The sequence below is a fragment of the Sarcophilus harrisii genome, chromosome 4 (assembly GCF_902635505.1).
Source record: "Sarcophilus harrisii chromosome 4, mSarHar1.11, whole genome shotgun sequence".
Taxonomy (NCBI): Eukaryota; Metazoa; Chordata; class Mammalia; order Dasyuromorphia; family Dasyuridae; genus Sarcophilus; species Sarcophilus harrisii.
Genome location: NC_045429.1, coordinates 143,019,665 through 143,032,544, shown reverse-complemented (window position 1 = coordinate 143,032,544; position 12,880 = coordinate 143,019,665). Strand labels below are relative to the sequence as shown.

At 33.4% G+C, this 12,880-nt stretch overlaps 1 protein-coding gene across 2 annotated transcripts in view; it reads right to left on the bottom strand.

Annotated features, from left to right (window-relative positions):
* The window catches only part of KATNA1 (katanin catalytic subunit A1), a 41,146-nt gene extending 38,269 nt beyond the window's left edge, over nucleotides 1–2,877 (bottom strand). Inside the window, exon 1 of one of the 2 annotated variants that reach the window (XM_031937639.1) lies at nucleotides 2,856–2,877. The gene's annotated coding sequence lies outside the window, so the exon portion shown is untranslated. The other variant, XM_031937638.1, reaches the window with a different exon arrangement.
* Between the last annotated feature and the right edge of the window lie 10,003 nt (nucleotides 2,878–12,880).

Sequence of the window (12,880 nt, the reverse complement as noted above, 5' to 3'; positions counted from 1 at the left end):
TATACAAAATATATCTATTTAAATTGCACTGATATTTTTGGGATCCTCTGTGTGTGTGTATGTAGACCATATTAAAACTGTACTAAGACTATAAATGAATGAGAAAGAGAGAGAGACAAAGAGAAACTGAGAGACAGACAGAGAGACAGAGTCAGACAGAGACAGAGACACAGAGAGAGAATGTATGTGTGTGTGTGTGTGTGTGTGTGTGTGTGTGTGTATGTGTGTGTATGCAGACTCACCTCTTTATTTCCTCTCTCTGTCTGCCTCTCCATATACGTTTAGCAAATCTCAGAAAAAGTTGAAGTGGTGAGGAACATTAATGACAATAAAACTTGCTAAACTTTATTTCCTTTCTTGATAATTAGACCTGTGACACTAATAGATCAAGGGAATACTAGAGACATAGTTTATCTAGATTATAGTCAGGCATTTGATCAAATATCTCATGCTATTCTTGTGAAAAAGATGAAGAGACAGGGCTTGATGATAGATGAATTTAGAACATACCGACAAGGCAAAATCATAGAGTAGTTATTACTGGTTCCGTCAACTACAAAGAGGATTTCTTGTAGAACACCTTAAGAAACCTGAATATTAAATATTTTTGTGAGTGACTTGATAAAGATAAATAGGGATGGTATGTTAATTATATTTCAAATTGACACAAAGCTAGAAATATAATGAATGACAGTCAGAATGCAAAAAAATCTTTATAGTCTAGAACATTTGGCTGTATCTAATGAAATTAATTCAATAGGGATCAATTTTTAAAAATCCACTTCACAAGTGTAACCTTGCCTCAAAGGCCAGGTTAGTCAGTGTATCTGAAAAAGATCTGGGAATATTTAAGGATCACAAACAATATAACAAGATAATATGACAACCCAAAAAGTGAATCTTTGGCTGCATTGAGATACATAGATTACAGAAATAAGGAGACAGAACCAATGTACTCTGTCTTGGTCAGACTATATCTAGAATTGGGCTTCTTAAACTTTTTCCACTCATGATCTCTCATGAAGACCGAGTTAGCACCCTGGATACCTTAGAATCAGCAGGAGTCAGGATAAGCAAAAGTCCTTGGTCTTTATTTTTGGTCTTTAGGGGTTGAAGTTAAGGGAATGGACACAGGAATCTCCACACCTCTCCTCTTCATCTCCTGCCCCAAAGTGACTCTAGTACTCCATCCCCTAGTCCCTCCTACAATTCTCTGTATATGCCAATTATCAAGCCAGCATAGAATAGTGGGAAGGGCCATTTTCCAAGCATATGCTAATAGAGTATTGTCCAATCGGTAATTAGCCTTAAGTGCTCAGTTGTCCAACCTCAGCACATCAACTTGAGTTTCAGCCCTTTACAATCCCTTTTCACCTAAGAAATTTTTATATAATCCTGAGAATATAAGTATATAAAATAGGCATGAAAATCAAACATTTACTGATAATAAATCATCATTTTGCAACCCCCACAATCTATTACATGACCCTATATGGAGTTGCAACCCACAATTTAAGAAGCTTTGATCTACAGTAAGGTGTACAGTTCTAAGCATCACAGTTAAAGAAGGATATTGATAAGCTGGGAAGTGTCCAGAAGATGAAGGGCTTCAAATCCATATTAATATGAGAGTTGACTGAAGGAACTAGGGATGTTTAGCACAGTGAAGAAGAAAGTTAGAGAGACATGATAGTTGTTTAAGGATTTGAAGGGCTGTCATATGGAGGACAAATTTTTTTGGGGGACCCAGAAGACCAAATTAAGAGCAATGGGTAGAAATTGACAAGAAGAAAACTTATTTGATTAAAGGAAAGAATCATTAACATTTGGAGTTATGCAAAAACAATTAGACTACCTGAAGAGACACTAGGTTCCCATTCATGGAAGGTCATTAAAAAAAAGATTGGATCACCATTTATCAGGTCTCATAGATTCTTTTTAAAAATATGATTTGTATTAGTGGTATCTGAAGTTCTTGTTCCTTTCTATTTTGGAAAATCTGGGATTCTAAGTATTTATCTCTTTAGCCTGAAGATTTGTTCCCTTTCAAAAATGCTCTGAAGTGTATATTACTACCACTTCATAAAATACACTGAGCATCTTCAAAGAAAACTTTTGCCCTAAAAAGGTGTTTGATTTGTTCCTCTATTCTAAATGCAGTGATATGTTTCATAAAGTATGATTTCACTATATATATGTATATATATACATATATATATGTATATATATACATATATATATATATATTTCATATTAGGTTTGCAACTGACAGTTAATTTGCTGACTGAACTTAAAATAGTAGTTTTAACAGATCAGAGTCCTTTCTTCCACATGATCCATCAAAAGGACTGTTGCACTTAGAGATCATTAATTTGCACTTTGATGCTTGGTGAATTCAATGCTGAAGCAGTCATGATTGAAGACAGTGAAAATCATGTTGAAAAATACAGTTTCTCTATTGCCTAAAAACATGATCATGTCTCTACCATTCTCAAAAAAAACCTCACACTTGATCCACCCATTCCTTCTAGCTATCATCCAAAATCTCTCTTCCCTTTTGTAGTTAAACACTTTGAGAAAGAATGCTATCTATGTAGGTACTTCCACTTCTCTTCCTCTTTATTTCTTCTTAATTCTGCAATCTGACTTCTGACATCATTATTCAACTGAAAGTTACCAGTGATCTCTTACTTACCAAATTTAATGAACTATTCTCAGAGCTCATCCTTTTTGACCTCTCAAGACACTATCACCCTCTTCTCTTTAGGTTTTCATGACACTAATCTATCTAGTTTCTTTTTCTACTTTACTGCTCTTTTGCAATATTCTTTGCTGGATCTTCATCCAGGTTGTACCTGATAATTATAGGTGTCTCTCAAGGCTCGGTGCTGGACCTTCTTCTTTTCTCCCTCCATTCTATTTCTCTTGATGATCTCATCAGCTCCCATGGATTCAATTATTATCTCTATGATGATAGATGATTCTCAGAGCCATTGATCTAGCCCTAACCTCTCTCTTGACCTTCAGTTCCACATCTCCAACTGTCCATGGGACAGTTTGTATTGGATATCTCTCATTCAATACTTCATAGACATCATAAATGCAACATATCTCCTTGCTTCAACTCTCTCCTTGTTCCAAATTCATCTTTAAAACATATCTGACATGTCACACATATACCTCTCCCTTTCAATAAACTCCAGGAATAAGTATAAAACATTCCATTTATATTTTAAAGATCTTTTATAATATATATGTATCCATATATAAATATAAATAATATAACCTGTCCTTCTTCCAGTCTTCTTATACTTTACCTTCCTCCACATACTGTGCAATTCAGCAACCCTTCCTCGCACAAGATTCTCAATCTCTTCACTCCATCTTTCTCACTGGTTGTCTCCAATGCCAGAGAATTCTCTCCCTCTTCATCTCTACTTCCTGATTTCTCTGCTTCTTTTTAAGTTTTTTGATTAAAATCCTTCCTTATGGAAACCCCCCCAAAAAACTTTCCTAATTCTTCTTAATCTTAGTGACTTCTGTCTGAAATCACCTCTTTATACTGTATACATCTTGTTTTACACAATTGTTTTCATGTTGCTAGACTATAAGCTCCTTGAGAGCAATAATTTATCTTTTACTTTTCTTTTTATCCTCTAGAGGTTAAATCAATACTTGACACACAGAAGGCACTTAACAAATCCTTCTTGAAAATCTGAGGAGTTAAGAGGCCAAGGGATTGTTTTAGATTACTTAGGAACACCAGGTTACCACATATGCTTTCTTCAGGAAAAGAGTAAGAAAACATTGGATGTAGTTAGTATTGAGTATTGTCACATAAAATGAAACTGACTATATCTTCACAGATAGGAAAGAACTGATGACCATCTAATAATTTCAAAATCATGTCTGTGCAATCAGATCAAAGAATAAATAAAAACAATACCCTAAATAAGTCTCTGACAACTTAAAAAAAATAAAATGACAAGATACTGTATGATCACAGAAGCTTCACTCTGACTGTGTTAAATGAGATATAAATCTGAAAAATAGAAAAGAGACAAATAGTAAATCCATTAACTCTACCAGCATTTCTTTGGTAAGTATTATTTAATGAAATAGTTACCTCAATGAGGAGGCCAAAAGAACAGAAATCATTTAAGGCAGCAAACTTAGTCTTCCAAAACTGAATATATGTCAATCAAAGTCAGTATCAATTGCAAAATATTATATGGAGAAGAAAGAGAATGTAAGTGTTGTCTTACAAAAGAATGAAAAGATTATTAAAGATTAAACTACAAGGACAACAGGAACAAGTAGGATCCATATAAGGACATTTTTATAGTCATTTATGATAATCAATGATAGAGGAATGACCATATCTGAATTCTACCACCTTAAGAAACACATGCTGAAAGCAATACAGTTTCAAAAATGTTTTCAAAATATCTCAAAGAGAAAAATTCATTCAAAAAACAGTGCTGAAAAACAAATTATATGATGATATGAAGATGGTTTTGTGAGTAGAACCAAGAGAACATTGTAGACAGTAACAAGATTTACGTGATGATCCCAACTATGACACTTACCTCTTCTCAACAATGTGGTGATTTAAGGCAATTCTAATAGACTTGGGATGAAAAATGCTATTCGCCAGAGAACTAGGGAGACTGAATACAGATCAAAACATTGTTTTTTCACTTTTTTGTTTTGGTTTTTTTCTTTCTCATGGCTTTTTATCCCTTTAAGTCTGATTTTTCTCACACAACATGACAAATATGGAAATATGTTTAAAAGGATTGCATGTATTTAACTTATATCAGATTACTTGCTGTTTGGGGGAGGGGGAGGAGAGAGAGGTAAAGAAGGGAGGGAAAAAAATTTGGACACAGTCATACAAAAATGAGTGCTGAAAACTATCTTTACATAAATTTGGAAAAATAAAAATACTATTGAAAATTTAATTTTAAAAATGATAAAAAAGAGAAAGAGATGACTTTGGCATGAAGAGATCAGGAATGGCTTCAAAGAAGAGGCAGTCACTGAGGTGGGTTTAAAAAGGAGTAATTTTAATCAATAAACAAAGATGTATTAAACAGTCCCTACTAAACCAAGCACTGGAAACACAAATAGAAAAATGAGATAGAACTTGCTTACAAGGATCTTATATTCAATTAAGGGGATTCAATACATTCTTAGAAAAATGAGTTTAAAATCAGTTCCAATTGAACAGTTATGAATTGAACCAGCTACAGTCAGTGAAAGAACTCAGGGAAATGAGTGTGAACCACTACATAGAATTCCCAATCCCTCTATTTTTGTCCACCTGCATTTTTGATTTCCTTCACAGGTTAATGGTACACTATTTCAAAGTCTGATTCTTCTTGTGCAGCAAAATAACTATATGGACATGTATATATATTGTATTTAACATATACTTGAACATATTTAACATGTATTGGTCAACCTGCCATCTGGGGGAGGAGGAAGGGAAAAATTGGAACAAAAGATTTTGCAAGTGTCAATACTGAAAAATTACCCATGCATATATCTTATAAATAAAAAGCTATAATAAAAAAAAGTGAGTTTAGGCTATATTCAAAATATGAAGTAGTTTGAAAGAAGGAGTAAAGTAACAACCAAAATATTAGGAAAAGTGGCCTGAAGGAGGTAACACTTGAATTGAGTCTTAAATAGAGCCAGGAGTTCCTAGAAATGAAGAGGAAATGGATTCAGGTAAAGACAAAAGTTCAGAAGTAGGAGATACAATATAGGGGATGGGTAATTTCAAAGTATCACAGATTTAGAGGTGGCAACAACCACAGAAGCCATCTGGTTTAAGCCTCTCATTTTAAAAAAAAATTTTCATTGATGTCATTTTGTTTCTTACATTATTTTAATTTTTTCCCAGAATCCCCCCACCCCCATAAAGCCATCTCATATAATAAATAGTATTTTTTAAACAAAAAAAAAAGAGGGAACAGAATCAACCACATTGAAAAAGTTCAAAAACACGTGCAAAGTGCAATACATGTGGACCTCCCACCTATCCTTACTTATATGTAGATTTTCTTTCAATATGTTTATTCTTCATAATTTTGCAACATTCACCTTTGATTTTTGTATATGTGGTTATTCTCTCCATTTACATTGTTACAGTAATTATGTGTATTTTTTCTTGACCTTGCTTACTTCACTCACTTTACTCATTTCATATCAGTTCATATAGGTCTTTCCATGTTTTCTCTATATACATTACTACATTCATTGTTTCTTTTAGCACAATAATATTCCATTTTTTCATGTATCATAATTTGTTTAGCCATTCTCCAATCAATGGATTTTTCTTTGCTATCAGCAAAACTTCTAGTAAAAATATTTTGTGTAGATGGAGGCTTTCTTATATATGGTTTCCTTGAAATAGGAGCTAAGTAATGAAATTTCTAGATCAGAAAGCATGAACATTTTAGTAAATTTGTTTACATAATTCCAAATTGCTTTCCAGAATGGCTGTGCCAAGTCATAGCTCCACCAGCAATGCAATAGTGTGCCTAGCTTCCCACAACCTCTAGCATTTTGTTTACATATTATATATATATATATATATATATATATATATATATATCTTAGACCCTTATCAGATGTGATATAAAGTATTTTTCCCTTTTTGACTGCTTCCCTTCTTGCTATGTACATTAATTTTGTCAGTGCAGAAGTTTTTCTCTTTCCTGTATTAAGAATATTTTATCCTTTGTAATTGACTCTATCTCGTTTGGTTAAAAATACATCTCCTATCCATAGCTGTGAGAAGCACATCATTTGATTATCTTCTATTTTTTTCAGTATGAACTTTATTATAAAAGCCACATATCTACTTAGAATGTATTATGAAATGTTACTTGTCCTTCATTCTCAAAGAGGACCATATCAGGAAAGTGATGCTATGAAATGCAAGTGAATTAGATTTGAAGGAGGGAGGATTGTGCAAGGTTACCTTTCCCTTGCAGAGCCATCTCAGTCCAGTGGCAAGATACAGATCAGGATGACTGGAGATGGTCCTGGATGCAATGGAGACTTTGGCCTTTTTAAACTAAGATCTTCTGTAAAGGGCGGAACTCTGGAGAAGTATCCTTAAAACAAGGTGTTAACACAGTGGAATTGATGAGATGATGGTTCTCTAGTTCACATATACTTAGTATGGTGATGTAATGGTTCTCTAGTTCACACATATTCAGTATGCTCTAATGATGTAACTGTACTAAGGTATATAAGGGCTGAGGACTGGAAATGAGACATTTTTTCACCATCTTCATGGCTCTCCTGCCTCCTCCACTAAGACCAAGGACTCAGGCTGGTCCTGAGGTCCTCTAGAAAAGCTAGCCTGAACAACAGTCTCCCACAAATTTCATTTTGACTGAGGCTGCACCCCTTCTGTGATTAAAGCTAGGTAGCAGTTGAGGCAAAAAAAAATCTTTTTTACCAAGTCAAAATTATTTTAAAATTTTTATTTAGATATTGTGGAATACAGCATAGGATATTGGACTAAGTCTAATTTCTGGAAGACTGTTTTACAATTTTCCCAGCAGTTTTTAATCAAACGGAATTAATTCTTAGGTAATTTATGTTTTGCAATTTATTGGTAAATGAGGTAAATGTAAAAAAGTAAAAAAAAAGTAAGGTAAATGAGTTTCATTGTTTTTGATTCTCTCCTGTCTAATTTTGTTTCTCATCATATAATCTTGTTACTGTGTACAATGTTCTCCTGGTTCTACTCACTTCATTTAGCATCAGTTCATGTCAGTCTCTCCAGACCTCTCTGAAATCATCCTGCTGATTGTTTCTTATAGAACAATATGCCATAACATTCATACACCCTAACTTATTCAGCCATTCCCTAACAGGCATCCAATGGAGATTTTTGACCACACATGGCATGAAAATGGAACATTAGATAAATTATTCAGATAGTAGTGTGTAGAGGTATTAAAAAAGCAATAGAATGGGACAAAAAAAGTTAGGAAGCTGTTATAATACTCTAAACAAGAGATGATCTGTTGGAATCTTTACAAACTGTTAAGTCATTAGAATTGATAGACAATAATTATCTAATTTAGCATGGTTCAGTATGATTGATCTGATCTTAGGAGGAGTTATTATGGGTCAGAAGAAACAAGATACTAAGTGGAACTGAGAAATAATGCTTGTGTTCACACCTTTAGAGAGCTCATATAAACAAGAAGTATTTAAGTACTCATTGGAGTTCACATGTTTGGGAGATTTCAGGGTTTAGTATGAGATATTCCAATTCACACCTCCCTTAATCCCTGCCTCCACAAGGAGGAGTTAACCTTTGGGAGATCATATATAAAGAAGCTCTTAGCTTCAAGAGTGACTTTGAACATCGCGAGGGGTTAGAGAGGAGCACTCTGGGAGGAAGCCCACAAGCCCTCTCTCCGAGGCAAGAGAGATTCATTGCATCTTTCATCTTGGTGCTGGCTGGAGGCTGAAGAAAGCAGAGGTAGAAGCAAAGGACAAAGCTGCAAGAGCTCTTAGAACCAAGCAGAAAGATAGGCCTCTAAGAAAAACTAACCGGGCTATTTTGGAGGAAGCAATAAAAGATCTGAACTTTTAATACCTGGCTGCATTTGGGTGATTATTTACTTTTAACTGAAACTAAGGCTGCCTCCAGAAAACCTCCCCAAGAAACCTGCTCCCAGAGAGAACCATCATATTATATTTTAAAGAAAAACGCCACAATGATCTAAACAAGGTTTGTTGTAGGGGGAGTGAAAAGTTAGGAGTACAAGAAGAGGTAGAATTGGCAGGATTAGGAAACCATTTGGATGTGGCAAGTGAGAGAAAGGATAAATTTAAGAGATTACCAAGGGTTTAATCTAGAGTAAATGAGATTCTGATGCTATTAATAGAAATAAACATTAGAATGTAAGCTCCTTGCAAAAAATATTCTTTCACTATTTATCTATGTAACCCAATCACCTATTCTCACAGTAGGTTTTTAATAAATGCTTGTTAATTGATAACTTCATAGGATCACTGATCTAGAGTTGGAACAGTTTTTAAGAGGAAATTAGTTCAATCCCCTCATTTTTACAGATGTACTCATTGAGATTTGGTTTTAGGTTTCAATTCAGGTTCTTTTATTCCAAATTCAGTCTTTTTTTTGAGGGGAGAGATAGGGAAGATAATGGATTTAAATTTTGAGCATGCTGAATTCAGAGTCCTGGCTGAATATCATAATATAGGGAAATTTTGGATAAATACCACTTTGAAAATGATTTCCATAAAGCACATAATGGAAGTCATGGTTGTTAATGAGATCACCAAAGGAGAAGAAAAGTACAGATTCTTGAGGATATTCATTTTTAAGAAGTTGGAAGGAGATAAGAAGTTAGCAAAAATAGGAATTATCAGTAGGATGGGAAAACAAAGTGAAATTGTGGAAGCTACAGGAGAACCAGATGTCAATAAGCATTGGGTGGTAATGTTAATTAACAGTGTTATTTCTGACTTAACATGAACTGATGCTGAGTGAAGTGAGCAGAACCAAGAGAACATTGTACAAAGTAATGGCAAGAAAATGGAAAATTGATAATTTTGATTACATTTAATTATAAACAAACCAATGCAACCCAGATTAGAAGGGAAGCAGAAAACTGGTAAAAAAAAATTTTTTTACAGGCAGTGTTTCTGACAAAGGCCTCATTTCTAAAACTATATATAGAAAATTGACTCAAAATTGTAAGAATGCAAGTCATTTTCCAACTGATAAACGACCAAAGTATATGGACAGGCAATCTTTCAGCTGAAGAAATTAAAGCCATTTCTAGTTGTATGAAAAAATGAACTAAATCACTATTGATTGGAGAAATGCAAATTAAAACAACTCTGAGGTACCACTATACACCTCTCAGATTGGCTAAGATGACAGGAAAAGATAATAAATGTTGGAGGGGATGTGGGAAAGCTGGGACATTAATGCATTGTTGGTGAAGTTGTGAAATGATCCAATAATTCTGGAGAGCAATTTAATCTCACTGTTGAAAAGAATCAAGGCTATCACAGTTGATCTCCATATAATCTTGTTACTTGTACAATGTTCTCTTAGTTGTTATTGTGTACAATGTCCTCACGGTTCTTCTCACTTCCCTTAGTATCTGTTCATGTAAGTTTTTCCAGGGTTTTCTGAAATCAGCTTGCTTATAATTTATTATAGAATAATAATATTCCATTACTAACGTAACTTATTCAGTCATTCCCCAACTGATAGATATCCACTCAATTTCTAATTTCTTGCCACTACCAAAAGGACTGCTACAAACATTTTTGTACATATGGGTCCTTTTCCCTCTATGATCTCTTTGGTTATAGACCCAATAGAGACACTGCTAGGTCAAAAGGTATGCACAATTCTGTAACTCTTTGGTCATGGTACCAGATTACACTCCAAAACTGGTTAGATTAGTTTATAATTCCACTAACAGTAATGTCCCAATCTTTCCACATCCACTCCAACATATCATTTTCTCCTATAATTTTAACCTGATAGGTATGAGATATCTCAAAGTTGTTTTAATTTGCATTTCTTGTTTCATTTTAACAATGATTTAGAGCATTTTTTCATTACATGTAGTTTTGATTTCAATAAAAAACTGTTTATATCCTTTGACCGTTATCAATGACTCAAAATCTTATAAACTTGACAAAGTTTTCTAAATATTTGAGATGTGACCTTTATCCAAGAAATTTATCTAGAAAATCTACCTTCCCAAGTTTTTGTTCTCCTTTTAATCTTGTCTCCATTAATTTTATTAGTATAAACTGTTTAAAATTTAATGTAATCAAAATTATCCATTTTTATATTTCATAAGGCTATCTCATTCATTCATAAATTCTTTTATCCTTCAGTCTGATTGGTAATGTGTTCCATGACTTAATTTTATTATTCCTTTTATATGTACGTCAAGTATCTATTTTGATCTTATCCTGGTAAAGATATTGATCTATACCTAATTTCTGTTGGACTGCTTGCTAGTTTTCCCAATAATTTTTACCAAATAACGTTTCTCTAAAAGTTTAAATCTTTACATTTGCCAAACACAAGGTTACTCGACTCACTTGCAACTATATATTGTATATCTATGCTATTCCACTAATCCACGTAGTTTTGATAATTACTCTTATAAGATCTGATATTACTCATATTCCTTACTTTTTTCATTGACATACCTGACATTTTGTTCTTGCAAATGAATTTTTTATAGCTCAATAATTTTAGGGGGCAATTTAATTGGGATGGCATTGAATTAGTTTAATTTTTACATTGGCTCTGCTTACCTGTGAGCAATTCATATTTTTTTTCAAAGATTTAAATATGACATTATTGTATAAAGTGTTTTATAATTATGTTCATATAGTTTCAAGGTTTTTCTTGGCAGGTACATTCCCAAACACTTTATATAATCTATAGTTATTCTAAATAGGAGCATCTTTTATCTCTTCCTGCAGGGCTTCATTGGCAATATATAGGAATACTGATTTGGGTTTATTTTCTGTCTTGCTTCTTTATTAAAATTGTTAAAAAAAAAAAAAAACCTTTAAAAACTGAATTTCCAGGATTTTCTAACTATACAGAAGATATACAATATCTTCTGCAAAAGAAGTTTTATCATTTCAGTGCTTATTCTGATTCCTTCAGTCTTTCTCTGCTTTATTGCTAACATTTCTAATACTGAAAAATAGTGGTGATAATGGAAATCCTTGACTCATTTCTGATCCTACTGGGAAGTCTTCTAACTTATTCTCCTTCCAAACAATGATTCTTGATGATTTAGGTAGCTGCTTCTCATTATTTTTAAAGAAACAACCATTTTTAACTATACTTTCAAGTATTTGTAGTAAAAAATGAGTGTTATATTTAGGCATGTATTGACAAATCACGATTTTTGTTATTGATATACTCAATTATGTTAATAGTTTTCTGTGTTAAACTATGCCTGTATTCCTGGCAGAAATACCACTTGGTCACTATGTATATATAATCTTTACATATATTATTATGGCCTCTTGGGTATTGTTTTATTTAGAATTTTTCCATCTATATTCATTAATGAGATTGATAATATATTGGTAATAACATTCTAGTTTTGCTTTTCATGGTTTATGTATCAGTGCCATATCTGTTTCACAAAAGAAGTCTGGTAGGACTGCACATTGCTTTTCAACAACATTGGTACTTTCCCAATGCTACATGGGCATGATGGGACAACATGATCTCAGCAAGAGCAAAATTACAAACAATCCAAAGGGCACTGCAAGCACATATGTACATGAAACAAGGAACAAGAGACATAGTTAACATGTATGTAGGACAATCAGAGAGTCAAGAGAGAACCCAAAAATGCCACTGGTGGCACTAAGACAGTTTTAAAACCAGAGAAATGTTTTCAATATAATGAAAGAATTTTGTATGGAGAATTTAATGAAAAGTACAGAAAAAGGCATCATAAAAAATGAGAAACTATGAAAGGACTGTTATCCACACCAACAAAATCACACATCCCAGTACTGGAACTTCTACAGAAGACCATATTAGTATTTTTTCCTTGGTTGTGGTAAAATTGATTTGATATTACTATCACATACTTCTCATCCTTGAGCATTCTTTATTGAACTCGTGGTAATATGGATGGACTAGAAATGATGTCACCTGTTGCAATAAAAGAACTGCCATTTGTGACTTCAAGCACAAATGTTTACTACTTTGAATCTTGGGGGAAGAGAGTTAATTCTTGAACAATGGATATGCAAAATCATACTTAAAACTTTATAGTTTGCTAGGATCTGCTATCACTCCACTAAT